The sequence below is a fragment of the Mastigoproctus giganteus genome, chromosome 7, assembly GCF_048544385.1.
Source record: "Mastigoproctus giganteus isolate SK-2022 chromosome 7, ASM4854438v1, whole genome shotgun sequence".
NCBI lineage: Eukaryota > Metazoa > Arthropoda > Arachnida > Uropygi > Thelyphonidae > Mastigoproctus > Mastigoproctus giganteus.
In genome coordinates, this window is record NC_143581.1 from 112,608,704 (window position 1) to 112,631,695 (window position 22,992).

The following is a 22,992-nucleotide window of genomic DNA, read 5'->3' on the forward strand; positions in this document are numbered from 1 at the left end:
GATGATAGCACATTGCATTCCACTTTCCAGTTTGAGAAACCTTGCCCTGCTCAAACAGCTTCAATTTCTCGAGTATCCACTGCCAAATCCTTAAATGCTGATCTCCAGATAATTCTCCAGTGGAGCAAAGATAACTTAATTTCAATCCTTCTAAAACTAAGTTTGTCTTATGTCTCGCAAAAAGGATTCTTCTGCTCCTATGCTTATATTCGATGACACTCCGATTTCTAGGCAAGATCTTGGGGATTATTGCAAATATTGTGCATCTAATAAACTGGGTTTTCTCTTTTGCTCTTGGCGTTACTTGTCTTCCAAAGAGTTGTTGACTCTGTAGAAATCGCAAATCTCCCCCTACTGTGGAATATTGTTCCCACATCTGGAGCGGTGCTCCCAAAATCTCTCAGGCTTCTAGATTCCATTCAGAAGAGGGCAGTTAGGTTAATTAATGACTCATCTCTAACAGAGTCTCTCCACTTGCTGTCTCATAGACTTTATTTCTGTTGCATGCCTTGTCTGTTGATACTTCCATGGGCACTGTTCTTCTAAATTGGCTTCTATAATTCCTGCCCTCTCTTTCAAAGCAGTCCGAACACATGCCACAACCAGTCAACATCATTTTGCTATCCAGTTCAACCTCAGAGAACCAACTTTTCTTCTTCTTCATTTATTCATTCAACTTCCATTTTCTGGAACCACCTTCCTTCATACGTATTCCTGAAAATTAAAATCTACAGAAGTTCAAGTTTAATGTCAACAAGTATTTTCTTTCAACTTTTCAACCCATTCACGATACTAAGTACTATAGGTTCTAAAAAAAAAAAAAAAGGTACCTATACATAACAACGATCCTTGAGAATGAAAAAAAAAAATTTGTACGGAAAACATATTTATTTAACATGATAAATTGTAAGACAGTAAACTAATTATAAGGAATTATGGGAGATGTGGTTTTTTTCTTTGGCAATTTTTACTTTTCATTTAATTTTATTTTACTTTATTGTTTATTAGGTATTAGTTATATTTTATAGTTTTAAATAATATACCCATGTAAATCTAAGCAGATGCCATTACAGAATTTTTATTGCGAACCCCCTGGAACACTTTCCCGAACCCCCTGGAACACTTTCCCGAACCCCCAGGGGTTTGCAAACCACCGGATGGGAACCACTGATTTATATGAATAGTGTACTGTATTGATATTAATCGAAGTAATAGTTTATGGAATAATTAAATTATTCCATAAAAAACTTCGTGAAATAAGACATAGCATCTTTACTGTTTCTGAAATCAAGTCATAGCCAGTCTCACTAACAAAGTGAAAGAACTATAATTGCCCAGGTACTTGAGGATATGGATATTTATGATGAAAATGTATTGCCATATGTCTCAGGTTACCTAGCTAGAAATATTTTAAAGAGTAATAATTGTGAAACATGTAAAGATTTATTATTCGGCCCAAAAGATCTTGATATGGACAAATTGTTGTTGTATTAAAGATGTTAATGTGAGAGAGAGAGTATGGATTAAAATGGCCATCAAAGGAATACAATGAGAAGTGTATCAAATATTTTGCTTTTCTGAATTCTTTTTGGTATTTCATAAGGAAAAAAGTTCTACAAAATATTTATGCTAAAACAAATTTTATTTACTTAGAGTGGTTTGGGAACCAGGAGTACTCAGCACATATGCAAAAAGTGCTTATTCAGTCTATCTTGTAAATTATGTTAAAACAAAAAGTGAAAAATATGAATTTGGCTTGCCTGCCCAGTCAAGAATGAAACTCCCTTCAAAAACTATTGAAACATGTTAAACACATGTAACTGGGAAATGTTAAGCATGTGCTGTGAAAGAATGAGGGGAAAATTGTCATGATTTTTCTTTTTTAGAGATCACTTGTATCAAAGCAATTTAATTGATCAATACTGGATTAACTGACAATTCTGAACTGCATATACCTTAATACCATATAGCTCCATAATTCAGTTTGAATTCTATTGTCTGATGAAGTATTTTCCAAACATTTGTCAAGGATTGGGGCTATTGATATGGAGCCTTCGGTTTCATTTCCTGGTTGAGATCTGTTGATCGATGAGGATGATATCAAAACTCAGCATTGAAGAATATGAAAAATGACAATACAAAAGATGCAGATGACTCACCAACAGTATTTTGGAAAAAGTCTGTCACTACTCTTAATCCTATCATGCTTCATATTTGCAACTTAACTCTGAGACTGAGCATTTACCCAAAGCATTTCAATCTGGTTAACATACTTCTGATACTCAAAAAAGGTAACAAGTGTGCTGTATAAGATTTCAGACCACTCCCCAGCAAAAAAAAGCCTTTCTAAACTATTTGACACCATAAACAACTCTTCAATTTTTTCAAGCCTTATACATCAAAATCAACATTGCTTTGGTTGTGGAAAGTCAGCAATCGCCAATTTGATACCCTTCTGGCAATGTACATCCAAAACTCATCCAACACTCTTAAATTAGACACTGCTGACACCACTAAGCAATTTGATAAAGTACCTAGTGAACAACTCATTGAAAAACTAAACATTTCTGGTATCTGCAACACATTGCTCCTGTGGCTAAGGAGCTATATAATGCAACATTCCCACAGTGTCATCATCAACCAAGTGAAGTGAGGACCTTTTATCACACTCAGTGCATGTGTATGTATGTGTTTGCTGGGAGCCCTATTGCTGTCATGTAGGGTCACATTGCTCTTGTGGCTAAGTGACTATATAATGCAACATTACCACAGTCACTATCAATCAAGTGAAGTCACCATTTATCCAACTCAGTGCTTGTGTATGTAAGATTTCTCTGGGAGACCTATTGCTGTTATCTAGGGTCACATTGTTCTTGTGGCTAAGGAGCTGTATAATACAATGTTCCAATAGTGTTATCATCCACCAAGTGAAGCCTGAACCATTAATCCACTCAGTGTATATGTATGTGTTCTCTGTAAACATATTGCTGCTAGGCTGTTATGTAGTCACATTGCTCTTGTGTCTGAGAAGCTATATAATGCAATTTTCCCAGAGTATCATTAACAATCAAGTGAAGTCTGAACTTTTTATCCAACTCAGTGTACATGTTTGTGTGTTCTCTAAGAGCCCTATTGCTGTTAAGGTTGGGTCACATTGCTCTTGTGGCTAAGTAACTATATAATGCAACATTACCATAGTGTCATTGTCAATCAAATAAAGTCTAAACCTTTTATTCAACTCAGTGTATATGTATATATGTGTTCCCTGGGAGACCTATTGCTGCTAAACTGTTATGTAGGGTCACATTTCTCTCTAGAGTCTGAGGAGCTATATAATGCAATTTTTCCACATTGTCATTAACAATCAAGTGAAGTCTGAACCTTTTATTCAACTCAGTGTATATGTATGTATATGTTCTCTGGGAGCCCTATTGCTGTCATGAAGGGTCACATTGCTCTTATGGCTCAGGAGCCATATAATGCAATGTTACCACACAGTCTTCATCATTCAAGTAAAGTCTGAACCATTTATCTAACTCAGTGTATATGTACATGGAATTTGGCAAGAGTACACGTGAATAGGCGAAGTTTTTATGGCTCCAGCTAATAGAGAGGTTTTTGCTTTTATATCGACTTAAATTGGCATATTAATTTATTTTTTAGAGTTGCTTTATATTCCTAGTAACAATACTTTAGTTTAATTTGAATTTAGATATAGATTTTGTAGATTATTACTTAGTATCAGTAAGGGTATCAAATCCACATGTTGGACAAGTTCTGCAGCTCCTGCAAATGCAGAGTTTTTAATTATATTTAGCCGCTTTATTGACTTAATTATTAGATTAAATTATTTTCTATAAGTAGCTCAAGTCAAGCTATAGTATCTATAAGTATAGTATAGTATAGTATCTATTTCTATAAGTAGTACCAAGTCAAGCTCCGTGGTTTATTTTGAATTTAGATAGCGCAATTTGGAAAGTAAATAATACCTCATGTCCGTAGATTAACCGTTCGTAACTTGCCACCACTGTTATACGATACAACATGTGCACCGAACTAGATAGCATAAGGTTTAACGAAAAAATTGATAGTGAGTATAGTAGTATTAATTAATCAGTAAAATTTATTAATCTTATTAAATTTCATTGTCAACTGAATTGTACTTTTTTAACTAAATAAATATAGTGACTTAGTTTTTACAAAGTAACATCATAAATTAATACATATAAGTTGACAGGGATAAGAAAGTCATATAACTCGGAGATAATATTCAATACCAAAATACATATATATAGTGTTATAACTGCATTGGGATATAAGTTTAGGTTTATATTTTATATTGGAATTTTATTGAACTTTAATAGTAATCATGACTCAGACCAGAGCAGCAAAGCAAAAGGCTCAAACTAATGCAAGTGCTGTGGCTCAGGGAAGAACTGAGGGGGGGGGGGGCAGTTGTCCTCTGAATCACAGTCTATTCAAATGCACTGTTTAGTTGATGTTTGTGCAGCAATCAGGAATGGGACATGTATTGCCCAGGGGAATGTCTTTGTGTGTGTGCACGATGTAAGGAGTGTGAAGAAATCAGGCGCCAACTCAGCATTGTTATGGGCTTATATGAGAGCTTGAGGGACAGGGTGGATGCCCTCGAAGTATTTAAATTGAGGGGCCCATCAAGTTCTCAGCTACTCACATCAGTGCCAGAGCTTGCACTTGAACATCACGCAACACGGCAGCAACCCCCACGCCAGAATGTGCTGGTCCCAAAGGAACTAGTTGTTGTAGGTGACTATTGTCAGGGAAACAGGAAACATATTGTACAAAAAGGATAGATGGAACACGACCAGGGTATATCTGCCAGGGGCAAAGGTTGATGACATTGTTGAGCAGATATCACCTTTTAAGGGCTAGGTTAGGTTAGGTTATGTTATGTTATGTTTTGATTTTATTGGTGCATTAGCTACTAAGGCTATAATGCACCAAGACCAGGTCATATATAAAAAATTTTAAACTTTCAGTGACCTAATTAGTTAGGTCACTATGTCAAAATGTATAAAAAGGTATAAAAGAAAAGTGTAAATTTTATATACAAGCAAAAATGTTTATTGATTTTAAAAAGCTAAAAACAGCAGACACATTGTCATTGTCGGATAAAATCTGACTGAGTGTATACGGCTCAGTCAGATGATTAAAAGCGGTAAAACGGATATTGCTAAAATCTGGACAATCAATTAAAATGTGTCTCATGGATAAAATTGTGCCACAGGACTCACACATAGGAGGGTCATCGGGCCTCAGCAAAAACGAATGAGTCAAATGACTATGTCCTATGCGGGTCCAGGCAAGAACAACTTCCTCCTTACGATTCCTGCGCAGACTAGACTGGCACGGTTCAATTACAGGCTTTATTTGATATAATTTATTCGTAGTCTGTCTATTCCACGAATCCTGCCATTGGGAGTGTATCTTTTGGTGTATTATTTGCCTGTAGTCTGTATAGGGGACTGACAGGCAGCGATTATTATTGGGAATTGCTAATTTGGCTGCGGTGTCAGCCAAATAATTTCCCCTAATCCCAATGTGGCTGGGAATCCAGTAGAAAAGGATATCATATTCATGTTCACGGAGGAAGTGAATCTTCTGCTGAATGCTAGACAGAACTGGATGAGAATTATATCTCACAGTTATTAAAGCCTGTAACACGCTGAGAGAGTCTGAATATAAAATGAACCGTTGGTATTGGCATTCACTAATGTGTTCCAAGGCTAACTCTATAACGTGCAGCTCTGCAGTAAATATACTGCATTCAGAGGGAACCTTCTCCAATGTAGTGCTGTCTGTAAAGACAGCAGCAGATCCCACATATGATTCCGACTTCGAGCCGTCTGTGTAAACTGGTGCAAAGTCAGAATGTTCAGCTCGATGTGCTGAATGAAGCTGCAGGTAGACAGAAGATGGAGTGTCCAACTTTCCCCAATTTCTAAGGGAGAAGTCACATGTTGGAACATGAACATGCCAGGGTGGAAGGGGTTGCTTTGGTGTTTGGGCAACCTTGCCTACCTTGATATTAAGTTCTTTGAGTACCTCTTGGATACGAATACCAAAAGGACGATTGGCAGTCTTACGGGTGTTGTACAAATTTTCCCATCGTGGCTCAAAAACGGATAGCCACGTAGGATGGTCTGGCAGGGAATTCAGTTTTAAAGTGTACTTTAAAGACAACTGTTTACGTCGAATCGATAATGGTGGTTCGTTTGCTTCGACGTATAGGCTCTGGACAGGAGATATGCGATATGCTCCAGTAGCGATACGGAGGGTCTGACGATGGACAGAGTCCAGCCATCGAAGGACACTGTCTCTGGCTGAGGAATATACCTGGGACCCATAATCTAATTTGGATCGCACAAGTGCATGGTAAAGCTGTAGACGGGTGCATCGGTCTGCTCCCCAAGATGTAGAGGAGAGCGAGCGGGGAATATTAAGCCCTCGTGTGCACTTTGTGCGGAGTTGACGGATGTGATCCAGAAAGGTCAGTTTTTTATCGAATATGACTCCCAAGAATTTTGTGTCCGCTGCTACTGGAATAGCATTTTGTCCGAGCCTTAATTCAGGTTCAGGATGAAGATTACGCTTACGACAAAAGTGTACGCAAACGGTCTTTACCGGCGAGAACCTGAAGCCATTAGCAAGTGCCCAGGAGTTGAGGCGATCAATGGCTTTCTGCAGTTGTCTTTCAATAACCCTCATGTTGCATGACTGACAAAATATGCTGAAGTCATCAACATAGAGGGCACTATTTACAGTTGGAGGAAGTTGTTCTGTGATGGAATTTATTTTGATGGCGTGATCCTTGTGGTACTCCCTCCTCTTGGCTGAAGGAACGAGAGAGTGAGGATCCCACACGAACTTGGAAAGATCGATTGGCTAAAAAGTTTTGAATAAAAAGGGGGAGATGCCCTATAAGGCCTAGGCAAATCTTTTAAGATGCCAAATCTCCAAGTTGTGTCATACGCTTTCTCCATGTCAAAGAACACTGACACCAAGTGTTCGCCATTTAGAAAAGCATCCCGGATGGATGTTTCCAGTCTAATAAGATGGTCCAAAGTGGACCGGTTCCTTCGGAAGCCGCACTGGATGTTGGAGAGAAGGTAAATTGATTCTAAGTACCATATTAAATGAGAATTAACCATTCTCTCCAGGATTTTGCACAGATAGCTAGTCAGAGCAATAGGACGATAATTGGTAGTGACTTTTGGACCCTTTCCTGGCTTAGCAAAGGCAAGAACAATTGCCTTGCGGCAGGAATCCGGAAACTGCCCTTCAATAAAGATTCTGTTATATAGAAAGAGCAGGTAATCCATAGATTTTGGTGAAAGATGTTTAATCATTTCATAATGGATGCCATCTGGTCCAACAGCACTTGCTTTGGAAAGAGTGAGGGCTCTTTTCAGTTCCTGCATAGTGAATGCCCCGTTGTAGGGATAGACGCTCTTAGACTTAAAATTAAGTGACTGTTTTTCGAGTTTATGTTTCAGGACCAGAAACTCTGGGGAATATGAAGATGTTGCAGAGATGTTAGAGAATGTTTCCCCAAGAGAATTGGCTATTGCAGTTGGATCTGCAATAGTGCATCCATTATAATCTAGGATTGAAGAAGGGTGGGATGTATATTTTCCCTTCATTTTCCGGATTTTATCCCAGACTACCTTAGAGTTGGTAGACTCGTTAATAGATGATGTAAAACGGATCCATGATTCCTTTTGACTCTGACGGTGGATATAGCGTGCTTTGGCTCGTGTGCATTTAAAGGCTATAAGGTTGTTCGTGGTAGGATATCGGCGGAATACCCCCCCGGTGGATATAGCGTGCTTTGGCTCGTGTGCATTTAAAGGCTATAAGGTTGTTCGTGGTAGGATATCGGCGGAATACCCCCCCCACGCTTTGTTTTGAGCCCTTTTTGCTGCTGTGCATTGTGAATTCCACCAAGGTTTGGGAGATGGTGGAAGCTGGGCAGATGTTTTTGGAACAGCATTCGCAGCTGCTTGGACGATAACTTCTGTGATGTACGTTACTGCATCATTGATAGACTCTTGACTGACAGTGCTGAGATCAAAATTTGCCTGATGTTGGAAGGCAGACCAGTCAGCCTGATCAATCTTCCACCGTGGTAACCTGGAAGGAAGACACGGTCTCCCACTGTGTAACGAGGTTATCACAGGGAAGTGATCACTTCCATATGGATTCTCCTCCACTTCCCAAGTGAGTGAAGGGAGTAGAGAAGGGGAGCATATAGAGAGATCAATGGCAGAAAAAGTACGGGTAACCATGTGGAAGAAGGTGTTTGTTCCAATATTTAGAAGGGAAAGGTCATTGTCATTTAGCATATGCTCTATGACTCGTCCCCTTCCATTGATGTTAGCATTACCCCACAGGGTGTTATGTCCATTAAAATCCCCAAGAAGTAAGAAAGGGGGAGGCAACTGCGTTACAAGATCATCAAGGTCTTCCTGGGAGATGTCAGTCCCAGGTGGCAAATAAATAGAGAGCACACAGTTAATAAAAATTCCACTGAAAGACAAATTGCAACAGCCTCTATGCTGGTTGTAACTAGCAAGGGTTGAACTGGGGTCTGGTTGCCCACAAGGATAGCCACTCCTCCATGAGCAGGACCATCCGCAATTCTATCCTTTCGAAAAAATGTGATGTTATGCATGGTGGGATCATCATTTGCTTTTAGATAAGTCTCCTGCAAGCAAAAGCAAACTGGCTCGTGCTTTTGCAGGAGGGCCTTGATGTCATCAGTATTTCGCCGGAATCCACGACAATTCCATTGTAGGAATTTAGCCATTATTTTGACTTGGTGGGTCCATCAGGCAGCTTCCGAGGTGCTGAGGGCTTTATTTTGTCAGTCTTGGATTTATCTCTTTTGGGGAAGAAAGGACGCTGTCCGGTGTCCATTTCTTCCTCCGCAAAGAGTTCCAAGACTGATTCATCCGGTACCTCCTTGTTCTCTACATCCACTGTTTCTGGTATCACAGATGACTCTTCTGAAATTTTTGGCTTTTCTTTACCACTTGGTTTTGGTAGTGGTGGAGCACTAGGAGGCACGGATATAGGAGTGGCAACTGATTGTGTTTTTTTGGCAGGCTTTTGTGAACTCAATAAATAGTGTACAATCGGGGTGAATGACTCTCTTGGTGGTATAGTCATCTCAGTTTGTGTCCCGATAGTGCACTTTGCAGAAACCTTCTGGGCATATGAAGGTTTCCCGCTATTTATTGGTTGGATATGTTTTCTGGCCTCTGGGTAGGAGATATTCAGCTCTGTTTTCGGTTTTTGTATTTCTTTTTCATCCTTCCACCGCTGGCATGCTCTAGAGTAGGCGGGGTGCTCTCCTTGGCAATTGACACAGATCGGTTTTGGAGCTGAACATTCCTTGCTCTCGTGGTCTTTAACACCACATCGAGCACAGGCAGGGTTACCACGACAAGATGTTTGTGAGTGGCCGTATTTTTGGCATCTAAAACACCGCAGTGGGTTTGGGATGTAAATCCTCACTGGGCAGTTTAGATAGCCTGCCTTAATGGAACTTGGAGGCCATGAGGTGTTAAACATGAGGATAAGAACTCGGGTAGGGACGAAATTCCCATCCTTGCGTATCGATATTCTCTTAACAGTTGTCACTCCTTGGTCTTTTAATTCAGAGCAGATCTCTTCTTCAGAAACATGAAGGAAGTCCCACTCTGAAATTACGCCTCTTGAAGAGTTCAAAGTTTTGTGGGGGGTTACGATGATAGGTATTCCCCCTATTGATGTGGCGTTCACGATTTTTTCCGCCTGTTTAACATTTGTAGCTTCGACCAAAAGGTTGCCAGAACGCAGTCTTTTTACAGATTTAGGTGAACCTGCCAACCCCTCTAATCCTTTCTGGATAAAGAAGAGTGACATTTTTCCAATTGACTGCTCTCCGGTGGAATGGAGAATGAGGAAAAGCGGTGTCACTGATGGTGGTTGTGTTTCCTCAGTCCTGGCTCTTTTTGCAGAGGTGTTTTCTGCGTCATGATCTCGATTAGGTAGGGGCTTTGTTGGGGCCCCAGAAGAAATAGGATTTAAATTATTCACAGGAGTAAAGTAAAAATTTCCGATGCCCTAAGTACCTCACCCACCACGGAGCCCTATGAGGGGACGCCCACTCGTGAACTAGCAGATACTGCGTACACGAATGGGATGCCAAGTTAGCTTAGAGGCACCATACCCACGTTTCCAATAAGCCTTGATCCCATTCCAGGACCAAAGGGAGGGAGACTTATTGGAACGCAGTTGACCCTAGCAGTAAGAACCACCCGCCGATTGATCCCAGTCGGGCCGGCCCGGGACCACCCATCTTGTTGAAGCAGGGGCCAAAGTGGTGTATTAAGGCTGGGCCCCTCAACCACCAGGATTCCCCTTTCCGAAATCCAAGTGTCGCAGCGCATGGCTGCACACGATGGATTCCACAGATGTAACCCTGGAACCAAGGTATGGGCGTTAGATCCCAGTGATGCTAATCTGGAAAACCAGCAGCATCACAGCAGCATCACTCGCCGGTGCCTAGTCTCCAGACACTGCGAGGTCCCCTCACCACATACAGGTGCCCACGTCAAGGGGCTTTTTAAGGGCACAAAGGGTGATATTGTTATACACGGCGCTAATGATATTAAGAGTAGGAGACCAGCAGAATTACTTAACAAGTACAAGTCAATGCTGAAAAAAAGCCATGAGATAGGGTTGAATTTGAAAGTGTCTACAAATAGGAGGGAGTATATGATGAGAGCCTTGTCGATAAATTCGGCCTGGAGATTGTGCAAGGCTCAAGGGATAGAATTTTTCTCAGCCTTGTCTGTGCTTGTTAACAGGAGACACTGCTTCTACAGGGATGGGATACACTTAAATAAAAAGGGTGCAAGAATATTAGCTGATGCTATCAAGGCAGATGAGAGATAAGTAGATCGGAAAACTGGTAGCTTGAGGGGATACACAGACTAATAGATTAACAGTACCCATTGGCAGAGGTGAAAGTGATTCTTGCACTGTTTCTATTGAAATGCAATTGAGCAGCAGCCTGGAAAGCAAGGCAATAGGGATTTCCAGGACTGCTGGGAGTCATAGCAGAACAAGTAAATACATGGGCTATGTTAGGGTAACTAAGACTAGAAACAGGTGTATATATACTTGCATGTACACCAATACTAGGAGTATAGTTAATAAATTTGATGAGCTTGAAGTGCTGGTCAAGACATCAAAGGCAAATATTGTGATATCAGAGACGTCGTGTCACACAGACATTAGCATTAGCACATGATGCAAGAAAGCAAGCTTATGCAGCATCAGCCAAAAAAAAAAAAAAAAAAACCCTTCCACTTCACCCTGCGTTCGTTCAAAATAACTGTCCAGCTGAGCCTTAAATTTATTTAGACTATCAACTTCCACAACAAGGGATGGAAGTCTGTTCCACCAACCAACTACCCGCTGGCTAAAGGCAAATTTCCGCACATCTATCCTACATCTGTCTTTCCTCAATTTGAATTTATGCCCTCTCAGGTGATTATTCTGAGCAAGAGGCAGTATCCCATCAGCATTGAGCATGCTCAAACCATTCAAGGCTTTGTACACCTCTATCAGATCACCTCGCCGGTGCCTAGTCTCCAGACACTGTAATTTGCAAAACTTAAGCCTTTCTTCGTAAGAGCAACCCTTCGTTACATTCACTAACCTTGTTGCCCTTCTCTGTACTCATTCCAGCAGCTCTACATCCTTCTTGAAATGAGGCCTCCAGACCTGTATACAGTACTCAAGGTACTCAAGCCTGACCATTGCCTTATACAAGGGAATAATCACCTCCCTATCCCTGCTAGAAAATTCCTGTATATCACTGATAAGACACCATGAGCTACTCTTGCAGCCTGTCTGCACTGCTCAGAGAACTTCATATCTGCCTGCATAATTACCGCATCCTTTTCATTCTCTACCACTGTCAGTGTAGTACCACAGAGTTGATACGTTCCTCTGGTGTTGCTGTTTCCCATATGTAGTACTTTACATTTGTCAATGTTAAACTTCATTTGCCACCTCTCAGCCCATCTGCTCAACCTTTCCAGATCCTGTTGCAGCAGCATATCATCAGTAGCATCCTTAACAACCCTGCCAACCTTTGTATCGTCTGAAAACTTGGACATTAAGTTTGATATACCATCATCAATATTATTTATAAATACAGAAAACAGTGCAGAATTAAAACTTGGAGAGTACAATGTGTACAGAAAGGATAGACAGGACAGGAAGGGAGGAGGAGGGATTATGCCGTTAGTTAACAAACACAAAATCTAAGGAAATGAATCCAGTTGATGTTGGTGGACAATACAATGTTGGGTCTGTTTGGTGTGATATAAGCACTGGAAAAGGAAAAATGAGAGTAGGTGTATGTTATAGGCCTAATGAATCTGATGAGTATAATGAGCAATTGTGAAGAGAAATGGAGTGCGGCAGTAAATCAGAGTGTCTTATAATGGGGGATTTTAGTTTCCCAGAGATTGACTGATATTTGTGGGTTGGTCACTCACACACTAGCAAGGCTCTCTGCTGACGAGGCTACTAGAGACGGTCGTGTTCAAAGCCGCTAAGTGGATTTTTCTTATTTATTGATTTGAAATTATTGTTTTTCTAAAACTTTTAATTTAAATTTAGTAGTATAACATTATTTTGTGATTTTCTGATTAATTTGGTGTATTTATTCTTTACTCGGCCTTGTAATTGCATAAAAGTATCGGTAAAGGTTTCCACGTGTTTCAACTCCGCTACCGTTCGTAATTTTCCTGCCTTTGTGATACGGTAGTTATATACCGTACTAGATAGCGTTAGTTGAACTTCGTTAGCAGTTAAATTGTACGTTTAAATAAATACATATAACGACTTAGATTACAAACGTAATATAATTAATTATATTTAACATAATTAATAACATAACATAATTAATTATAATTAATTAATTAATTAATAGAATCATGACTCAGACCAGAGCAGCAAAGCAAAAGGCTCAAGCTAATGGAAGTGCTGTGGCTCATCGCAGAACTGAGGGGGGCAGTTGTCCTCTGACTCACAGCCTTATAAAATGCACTGTTTGCTTGATGTTTGCACAGCAATCGGGTACGGGACATGATACTGCCAAGGGGGATGTCTTTGTGAGTGGGCGATGCAAGGAGTGTATCGATATCAGGCAACAACTCGGCGTTCTTGTGGGCCTATAAGAGAGCATGAAGGACAGGGTGGATGCCCTCGAAGAAACTAAATTGAGGGGCCCATCAAGCTCTCAGCTGCCCACATCAACGCCAGAGCTTGCACTTGGGCATCGCGTGACACAGAGACAACCCCCAAGGCAGAATGCGCTGGTCCCGAAGGAACTAGTAGTTGTTGGTGACTCTATTGTCAGGGAAACAGGGAACATGCTTTGTAAAAAAGATAGGTGGAACAGCACCAGGGTATGTCTGCCAGGGGCAAAGGTTGATGACATTGTAGAGCGAATATCATCTTTTAAGGGCACAAAAGGTGATATAGTTGTACACGTTGGCACTAATAATATTAAGAGTAGGAGACCGGCAGAATTACTTAACAAGTACAGGTCACTGTTGAACAAAAGCCGAGAATTAGGGTTGAATTTGAAAGTGTCTGCAATTCTGCCCAGACAAGATAGGAGGGAGTATATGATGAGAGCCTTGTCGATCAATTCGGCTCTGGAAAGATTGTGCAAGGCTCAAGGGGTAGAATTTTTTTCAGCCTGGACTGTACTTGTTAACAGGAGAGATTGCTTCTACAGGGATGGGATACACTTAAATAGAAAGGGTGCAAGAAAATTTGCTGATGCTATCGAGACAGTGTCAGGTGGGTCGGAAAACTGCTAGCTTGGGGGAGACAAAGACCAATAGATTGACAGTAGCCACTGGCAGAGGTGAAAGAGATTCTTGCACTGCTTCTATTAGAATGAGCAGAAGCCTGAAAAACAAGATGCATGGTATTTCAGAGACTGCTGGGAGCCATTGGGGTACAAGTAAACACATGGGTTGTGTTAGGGTAGTTAGGAATAGAAACAGGTGCAGGTATACTTGTGTGTACACCAATGCTACGAGTTTAGTAAATAAATTTGATGAATTTGAGGTATTGCTCAAAACATCAAAGGCAGATATTGTTGGGTTATCAGAGACGTGGTGTCACACAGATATAAGGGATGCAGAACTGCAATTTGGGGAGTACAACGTCTACAGAAAGGATAGACAGGATAGGAAGGGGGGAGGGGTTATGCTATTAGTTAAGAAACACATAAAAACCAAGGAAGTGAAGCCAGTCGACATCGCCGGACAGTGCAGTGTTGAGTCAGTTTGGTGTGACATAAGCATTGGGAGATCAAAATTGAGAGTAGGAGTGTGCTATAGGCCTAATGACTCTGATGAGTATAATAAGAAACTGTACAGGGAAATAGAGTGGGCCAGTAAATCAGACAGTCGTATAATGGGAGATTTTAATTTCCCAGATATTGACTGGAATTTGGGGGCTGGTTACTCACATACTAGCAGGGCTTTTGTGGATTTATTGGATGATTGTTTTCTACATCAGCATGTTCGGGAGGCAACTAGAGGGAGTAATACTCTTGATTTGATTATCAGCAGTGATTCTTCATGCATTAAGAATCTGCAGATAAATGAACCACTAGGTGGCAGTGATCACAGTGTGCTGAAGTGGGATTTACTCAAAGAGGTAACTACCATTAGGGGTAAAGGGAAGGGTTATTGCTTCCGTAAAGGCGACTACGATGGACGGAGACAGTATTTAAATTCTATACAGTGGGACCAACTGATGATGTTACCAACAGCAAATTCAAAATGGGAAGCATTCAAAGAACTTATCTTGGAAGCTACTAGGCTTTACATACCAACTAAGAAATATTGTTCAAGGTTTAGGCCAAAATGGATGTCAGATGAACTAATGAGAATATGGCAGAGAAGAAAAAAGCATGGGATACTTACAAATTAACACATGACACTGAAGCCTATGATAGATACAAGTTGATATGCAACCAAGTTACAAAGGAGGTTAGGCAGGCGAAGGCAGATTACGAGAAATCCTTGGCAAGGGATGCAAAGAAAAACAGCAAAGAGTTCTTTACTTATGTAAACTCTAGAAGGAAGGGGATGAATCAGATTGGTCCACTTGATATTGATGGGTCAACTGTTGATGATCCTGCTCAGGTAGCTAACAAACTAAATGAATATTCTGCATCGACATTCACACATGAGGAGTTATTCAGCAAGGGGAATGCCAGAGGTGTATTCAACTCTAGCAGTAAGCTACAGAATCTTGAAATAACTGGGAGTAAAGTGGAGGAGAAACTGTTGAAGATAAACACAAGAAAGACACCCGGGGTGGATGGGATCTATCCAGTTATATTAAAGGAGGCAGCAAAGGAAGTAAGCAAACCCTTAGCCATAATTATGAGAGCTTCCTTGGACTCAGGGGAGGTACCCATAGACTGGAAATGTGCAAATGTGACCCCAGTTCACAAAGGAGGATCAAAGGCTGACACAAGTAATTATAAACCTGTGAGCTTAACTTCTTTTCCAGGAAAATTAATGGAGGCACTGGTTAAAGCAGCACTGCAGGATAATTTAGACAAGACTTCAGTTATAGCTCAGACACAGCATGGTTTTGTTAAGGGGAAGTCTTGCCTGACCAACTTGATTGGATACTATGATGCAGTCACAAAAGAACTGGATGCAGGGAATAACTTTGATATTATATACTTGGATCTTAGAAAGGCTTTTGATACTGTTGCACATGGAAGACTGCTACACAAATTGGAGCAGTGTGACATTGGAGGCAAATTGCTGCTATGGATAAAGGGGTGGTTAAGGGGGAGAAGACAGAGAGGGTAATCAATGGACACTGCTCATCGTGGACTAATGTTATTAGTGGAGTCCCTCAGGGCTCAGTGTTGGGTCCATTATTGTTTTCTGTATTTATAAATGATATTGATGATGGTATATCAAGCTTAATGTCCAAGTTTGCAGATGATACAAAGGTTGGCAGGGTTGTCAAGGACACTACTGACACTATGCTGCTGCAACAGGATCTGGAAAGGTTGAGCAGATGGGCTGAGAGGTGGCAAATGAAGTTTAACATTGACAAATGTAAAGTACTACACATGGGAAACAGCAACCCCAGAGCAACGTATCAACTCTGTAGTACTACACTGACAGTGGTAGTGAATGAAAGGGACTTGGGGGTGGTTGTGCAGGCAGATATGAAGTTCTCTGAGCAGTGCAGACGGGCTGCAAGAGTAGCTCATGGAGTATTGTCAATGATATACAGGAATTTTTCCAGCAGGGATAAGGAGGTGATTATTCCATTGTAAAAGGCAATGGTCAGGCCACACCTAGAGTACTGTATACAGGTCTGGAGGCCTCATATCAAGAAGGATGTAGAGCTGCTGAAACGAGTACAGAGAAGGGCAACAAGATTAGTGAATGGAACAAAGGGGTGCTCTTACGAAGAAAGGCTTAAGTTTGCAAATTACAGTGTCTGGAAACTACGCACCAGCGAGGTGATCTGCTAGAGGTGTATAAAGCCTTGAATGGTTTAAGCATGCTCAATGCTGAAGGGATTCTTCCTCTAACTCAGAAAAATCACCTGAGAGGGCATAAATTCAAATTGAGGAAAGACAGATGTAGGATAGACGTGCGGAAATTTGCCTTTAGCCAGCGGGTGGTTGGCTGGTGGGTGGAACAGGCTTCCACCCCTTGTGGTGGAGGTTGATAGCCTAAATAAGTTTAAGGCTCAGCTGGACAGGTATTTTGAACGAACAGAGGGGTGAAGTGGAAGTGGGGTTTTTTTTTTTTTTTTTGGCTGATGCTGCATAAGCTTGCTTTCTTGCATCAAATGCCTCTACTAATGCTAATGCTAATGCTAAAAAGGCTTTTGTGGATTTATTGGATGATTGTTTTCTACAGCAGCATGTTTGGGAGGCAACCAGAGGGAGTAATACTCATGATCTCATTATCAGTAGTGATTCTTCATGCATTAAGAATCTGCAGATAAAGGACCCACTAGGTGGCAGTGATCACAGTGTGCTGAAGTGGGATTTACTCAAAAAAGTAACTACAATCAAGGGTAAAGGGAAGGATTTTTGCTTTCGTAAAGGTGACTACGGTGGTCTGAGACAGTATTTAAATTCTATACGGTGGGACCAACTGAAGATGTTGCCAACAGCAAATTCAAAATGGGAAGTATTCAAAGAATTAATCTTGTCAGCTACTAGGCTTTTCATACCAACTAAGAAATATTGTTCAAGATTTAGGCCTAAATGGATGTCACACTAAATGAACTAATTAGACATTGTGACAGAGAAGAAAAATGTATGGAATACATATAAAATAACAGGTGACACAGAAGCCTATGATAGATATAAGCTGGTCTAACCAAGTCACAAAGGTCAAGGCAGATTACGAGAAATCTTTGGCAAAGGATGCAAAGAAAAACAGCAAAGAGTTCTTTATTTATGTAAATTCTAGAAGAAAGGGGATGAATCAGAGTGGTCCACTTGATATCAATGGTTCGACCATTAATGATCCTGCTCAGGTAACTAACAAACTAAATGAATATTTTGCATCTACATTCACACATGAGGAGTTATTCAGGGAGAGGAATGCCAGAGGTGTATTAAACTCTGGCAGTAAGCTAGATAATCTTGTAATAACTGAGAGTAAAGTGGAGGAGAAATTGTTGAAGATAAACATAAGAAAGGCACCTGGGGCAGATGAAATCTATCCAGTTATATTAAAGGAGGCAGCAAAGGAAGTAAGCAAACCCTTAGCCATAATTATGAGAGCTTCCCTGGACTGGAGATGTGCAAATGTGACCCCAATCCAGAAAGGAGGATCAAAGGAAGACACAAGTAATTACAGACCTGTTAGTTTAACTTCTGTTCCAGGGAAATTAGTGGAGGCACTGATTAAAGAAGCACTGCAGGATCATCTAGACAAGACTTCAGTCATAGCTCGGACACAGAATGGGTTTGTTAAGGGGAAATCTTGTATGACCAATTTGAATGGATACTATGATGTAGTCACAAAGGAACTGGATTCAAAGAATAACTTTGATATCATATATTTGGATCTTAGAAAGGCCTCTGAACTGTTGCACATGGAAGACTGCTGCACAAAGTGGAGCAGTGTGGCATTGGAGGCAAATTGCTACTATAGATAAAAGGGTGGTTGAGTGGGAGAAGACAGTGGTAATCAATGGACACAGCTCTTCATGGACTAATGTTATTAGTGGGGTCCCTCAGGGTTCAGTGTTGGGTCCATTGTTGTTTTCTGTATTTATAAATGATATTGATGATCAAGCTAATGTCCAAGTTTGCAGATGATACGAAGGTTGGAAGGGTTGTTAAGGACACTAATGACAGTACGCTGCTGCAACAGGATCTAGAAAAGTTGAGCAAATGGGCTGAGAGGTGGCAAATGAAGTTTAACATTGACAAACATAAAGTACTACACATGGGAAGCAGTAACCCCAGAGCAACATATCAACTCTGTGGTACTACACTGACAGTGGCAGAGAATGAAAAGGACCTGGGGGTAATTGTGCAGGCAGATATGAAGTTCTCTGAGCAGTGCAGATGGGCTGCAAGAGTAGCTCATGGTGTCTTTTCAATGATATACAGGAATTTTTCTAGCAGGGATAAGGAGGTGATTATTCCCTTGTATAAGGCAATGGTCAGGCCACACGTAGAGTACTGTATACAGGTCTGGAGGCCTCATTTCAAGAAGGATGTAGAGCTTCTGGAACGAGTACAGAGAAGGGCAACAAGATTAGTGAATGGAACAAAGGGGTGCTCTTACGAAGAAAGGCTTAAGTTTTGCAAATTACAGTGTCTGGAGACTAGGCACCAGCGAGGTGATCTGATAGAGGTGTATAAAGCCTTGAATGGTTTAAGCATGCTCAATGCTGATGGGATTCTTCCTCTAGCTCAGAAAAATCACCTGAGAGGGCATAAATTGAAATTGAGGAAAGACAGATGTAGGATAGACGTGCAGAAGTTTGCTTTTAGCCAGTGTGTGGTTGATTGCTGGAACAAACTTCCATCTGTCATAGAAGTTGATAGCTTAAATAGATTCAAGGCAGAACTTGACAAACATTTGGAGCGATTGGATGGGTTAAAATTTTTTTTTTTTTTTTTTTTGGCTGATGCTATATAAGCTTGCTTTCTTTCATTATGTGCCTTTGCTAATGCTAATGTTCCCACACTGTCATCATCTACGAAATGATTTCTAAACCTTTTATCCCACTCGTGCATTACTTCACAAAATATGTGATGTCATCTCTACAGATTATGAAATCAGTGACTGGATTACAGACTGGGTCACAGTGCTTTATTATTAGTAGTATTGTTGTTTACGTTATTACTGATTGAGTGGATCCAACCCGCATTGGGTATTGCTGCCTAGTGCATGGGGTGATTGTTATATGTCTGTTACTGTAGATCCAGGAACTCTGACTATCCTACAGGTACTCAAGATTGCAACTTTCTGGAGTTCCTTATATATGTTCTCTGGGAGACCTAGTGCTGCTACAGTCTTGGGCACCATACAATTAACACTATACACTACGTTCAGCTATTATGTTCTGGCTCTCCAAGTGGCGTGATATCTTCTTGGTTATGCAGCTGATCATAATCTTGTATGTCGTTGGGATAGAACTAATAGGCCTCTCTGGATTCTATTGGATCTCTGTGGGGTTATGATTTTTATTGTTAATCAATTTATTTTTGTTTCTTGTACTGGGCATATAAGTCTTTAGCATTGCTTTTAATTTTATGAATTAAATCAGCATGTTTTTTTTTATATATTACAGAACATATTACTAATTCAATTTGCATTGGACTACATGTAATTCTAATATGTTTCATATGTAATGAAATAAAAAGAATTTCAATTATATAATGTGATGGGGTTTTTTTGGTTTTTTTTGTTACTGAAATGCTAACTCAAATAGTGATCTAAATGTGCTAAATTCCTTTTGTTAAAGAAAATAACTAACTCAGCAAAAACACAGTCAAAATTTGGTCACAGAGAATTGTCTTCCAAATTTTTCATTCATTCCAGATTCTTTGTATTTCTGTGAAGTATAAAAAATATATATATATATATATATTAGTAGTATTGTTGCAACTTTCTATAATAATATTAGAACCAAAGTTAAAAGCAGTTCAATTCATTCATTACATCGAAACCTAAAACAACAGCTGAGATTAGTCAAAATGACAGATATAAATTTATCGATTTAAGGTCAAATAAGAAATATTTTAAAGTATAATGGCTAGACATTGTCTAAAATGCAGCCTAGAAGGATATTAAGATGACAGTGATGAGTGCCAATTGCAATAAACATTAATAAATACAGAATTTTATGTAAACACTTCTGGGTTTAGTTGGGTGATAATAAAAGGTTTCAATACAGTGAGACAGGTGCACTGGCCTCATTGTACTCAAGAATCGTACTGAAACCTGCTATAATTAGCCACCTGAACCCAGTAGTGTGTGTGTATAAAAGTCTGTATTTATTAATGTTAATTGCAAATGGCACCTTAACCTCCTCCTAAGCTACATTTTAAGTGGATATTTATCCATTAATTATAAAAACCATTGAAATTTTTAAATTTATTACTTATTTAATAATTTTATTTGTGTGAAACACGTAAATTTCCATATTACACTGGAGAAATGAATCAAAAGTATAAGCGGGAAAATAAAATACCAGAGGGGGAATCGAACCGAGGAAATGGCAGCATTTGACATTACCACACAGCTACTACAACCATTAATATATACTTACCGAAATCTTTATTTATGTTATATTTCACAATTCTTCAGCCTGCTTAGTGCCCTTTTTTTTTTTGTATTGGAATAACAATTAATTATAAAAATTTTATACTAATAATCGACGAATCGATATATCGTCCACCGCAATTACAAAACTTTAGAAAATGCTGGAGGAACTCTTCGCAATGTTAAGGCCTGTTTCTAAGTCCTGAAACTGGTGGCTCCACTGTCTATGCGTTTTAACATATAACCTGAATTAACATTGTCGTCTAAGGGAGTGTCCGCTCTGTATGCTACTATTCCGTGTACTGCCAAAGTTGGCGCCACTCGTCCTCGCCAAAAGTAAGTCATGTAGTTTCACGTATAGTCGTCAGGACTGCGGCTTAACTACATTTTTACCCTGTTGCGAAACAAAATGACGCGAAGGAATAGATATTCCAATATCTATCTATTCCGCGAAGCTTATCCATTGCTCTATGGCGCAAAGAGCCATGGTGGGTAAGAGTCTTTTTCTGAAGTTAACCATCTATATATGGCATCGCAAGTTTCTACCTAATGCTTGAGGCGATATAACACTTGAATACTTTAAATGCTCATAATTACTACGAGTCGCTAAAAACTTGAATATTAAAAAATAAACTTCTTTAGTACGTATTTTCACAGTAGTTGTAGCAATAAAGTGAATACCTGCATGATAAAAAAAAAATTCTTACCTAAAAGTTGCTATTATTATATAACTGCTTTCGTCCATTCGCGGGTAGTGACGCCAAACGTCTGAATACAATAGTAATTCTTCCAATAAATTAGTATGGGCGTAAATATATCTTTTCATTAACCATTCTTTACACCACCATCTTTACTAAATATACTGTTTTAATTTTCATGACACAACAGCGAAATAAGCTAAGCGAATTTGCTCCTTAAGAAATATGCTTATTTAACGGACGCAAAATTCAAATTGCGCGGTTGTTACTATTATTATTATATTATTATTATTATAATTACCCATATGATGCAAGGAAGCCTGAGGCTTTTGCTGCACCAGCCAAAAAAAAATTTGATTTACCCTGTGTCCCAGAGAGAAGTAGAGGGAAATCACCAAGAAAGAGAACAATGATGATATCCAGCTCAGGACCCGGGGTGTGCCAAGCCCATACTCACCAGTATGTGCTCCTCCGATTTCAAATAAAATCGTACAGCAATTGTATCCAACTAAATCGTCCTGCGGTATTGCAACATGAGTTTGTATATTAGCTTTAGTATTAGCAAGAGCACATGATGCAAGAAAGCAAGCTTATAGAGCATCAGCAAAAAAAAAAAAAAAAAAAAACCCACACAGATCCTTCTCATTTCACCCACTCACTCGCACTAGATGTTTGTCTAGTTCTGCCTTGAATCTGTTTAAGCTAGAAACTTCTACAATGATAGATGGAAGTTTGCTTCAGCAATCAACCACCCTCTGGCTAAAGGCACATGTATCCTACAACTGTCTTTCCTCAATTTGAATTTATGCCCTCTCAGGCTATTATTCTGAGCAAGAGGAAGAATTCCATATCTCAATGTGAATCGTCTGATGAAGAAATGTGTCTATCCTTTTCAGGGTAACTGTAGTGAGTAGGATAAGTGTGAAAAAATGATGACTGCATGAGTGTCCAATTAATATTAACCGATAAGCTAAACCCTGAATATGTACAACAAGAAAAACAAATATATATATTTGTTTTTCTTGTTCTCTCTCTCTCTCTCTCTCTCTCTCTCTCTCTCTCTCTCTCTCTCTCTCTCTCTCTCTCTGTATATATATATATATATATATATATATATATATATATACTTTAAAAATTTAGATTTAATGAACGATATATACAAATGTGAATTTTTTTTGATACTTTGAAGACCGAAAACATTAAATTTTTTTTTTTTTTTATTACAATAAAACTTTAATTTTTCAAAATGCCCTCCATCAGGATTAACGCATGAGCGGCAACTATCTTCAACAGATCTACATACTGAAATGCACAAATCAGGTAAAATGTTTTCTGCTTCTTGTTTAATTTTCATCCAAACAGAAAATTGCGGTTTGTGACTG

At 39.7% G+C, this 22,992-nt stretch overlaps 1 protein-coding gene across 4 annotated transcripts in view; it reads right to left on the bottom strand.

Moving 5' to 3' along the window:
- Cox11 (Cytochrome c oxidase copper chaperone COX11) overlaps nucleotides 1-21,673 on the bottom strand; it is a 266,522-nt gene extending 244,849 nt beyond the window's left edge. For 2 of the 4 annotated variants that reach the window (XM_090377849.1, XM_090377848.1), the window contains exon 1: nucleotides 20,920-20,987. The gene's annotated coding sequence lies outside the window, so the exon portion shown is untranslated. Of the gene's footprint in view, nucleotides 1-20,919; nucleotides 20,988-21,619 lie in introns of those variants that run through there. The other 2 variants (XM_090377851.1, XM_090377850.1) reach the window with 2 other exon arrangements.
- Between the last annotated feature and the right edge of the window lie 1,319 nt (nucleotides 21,674-22,992).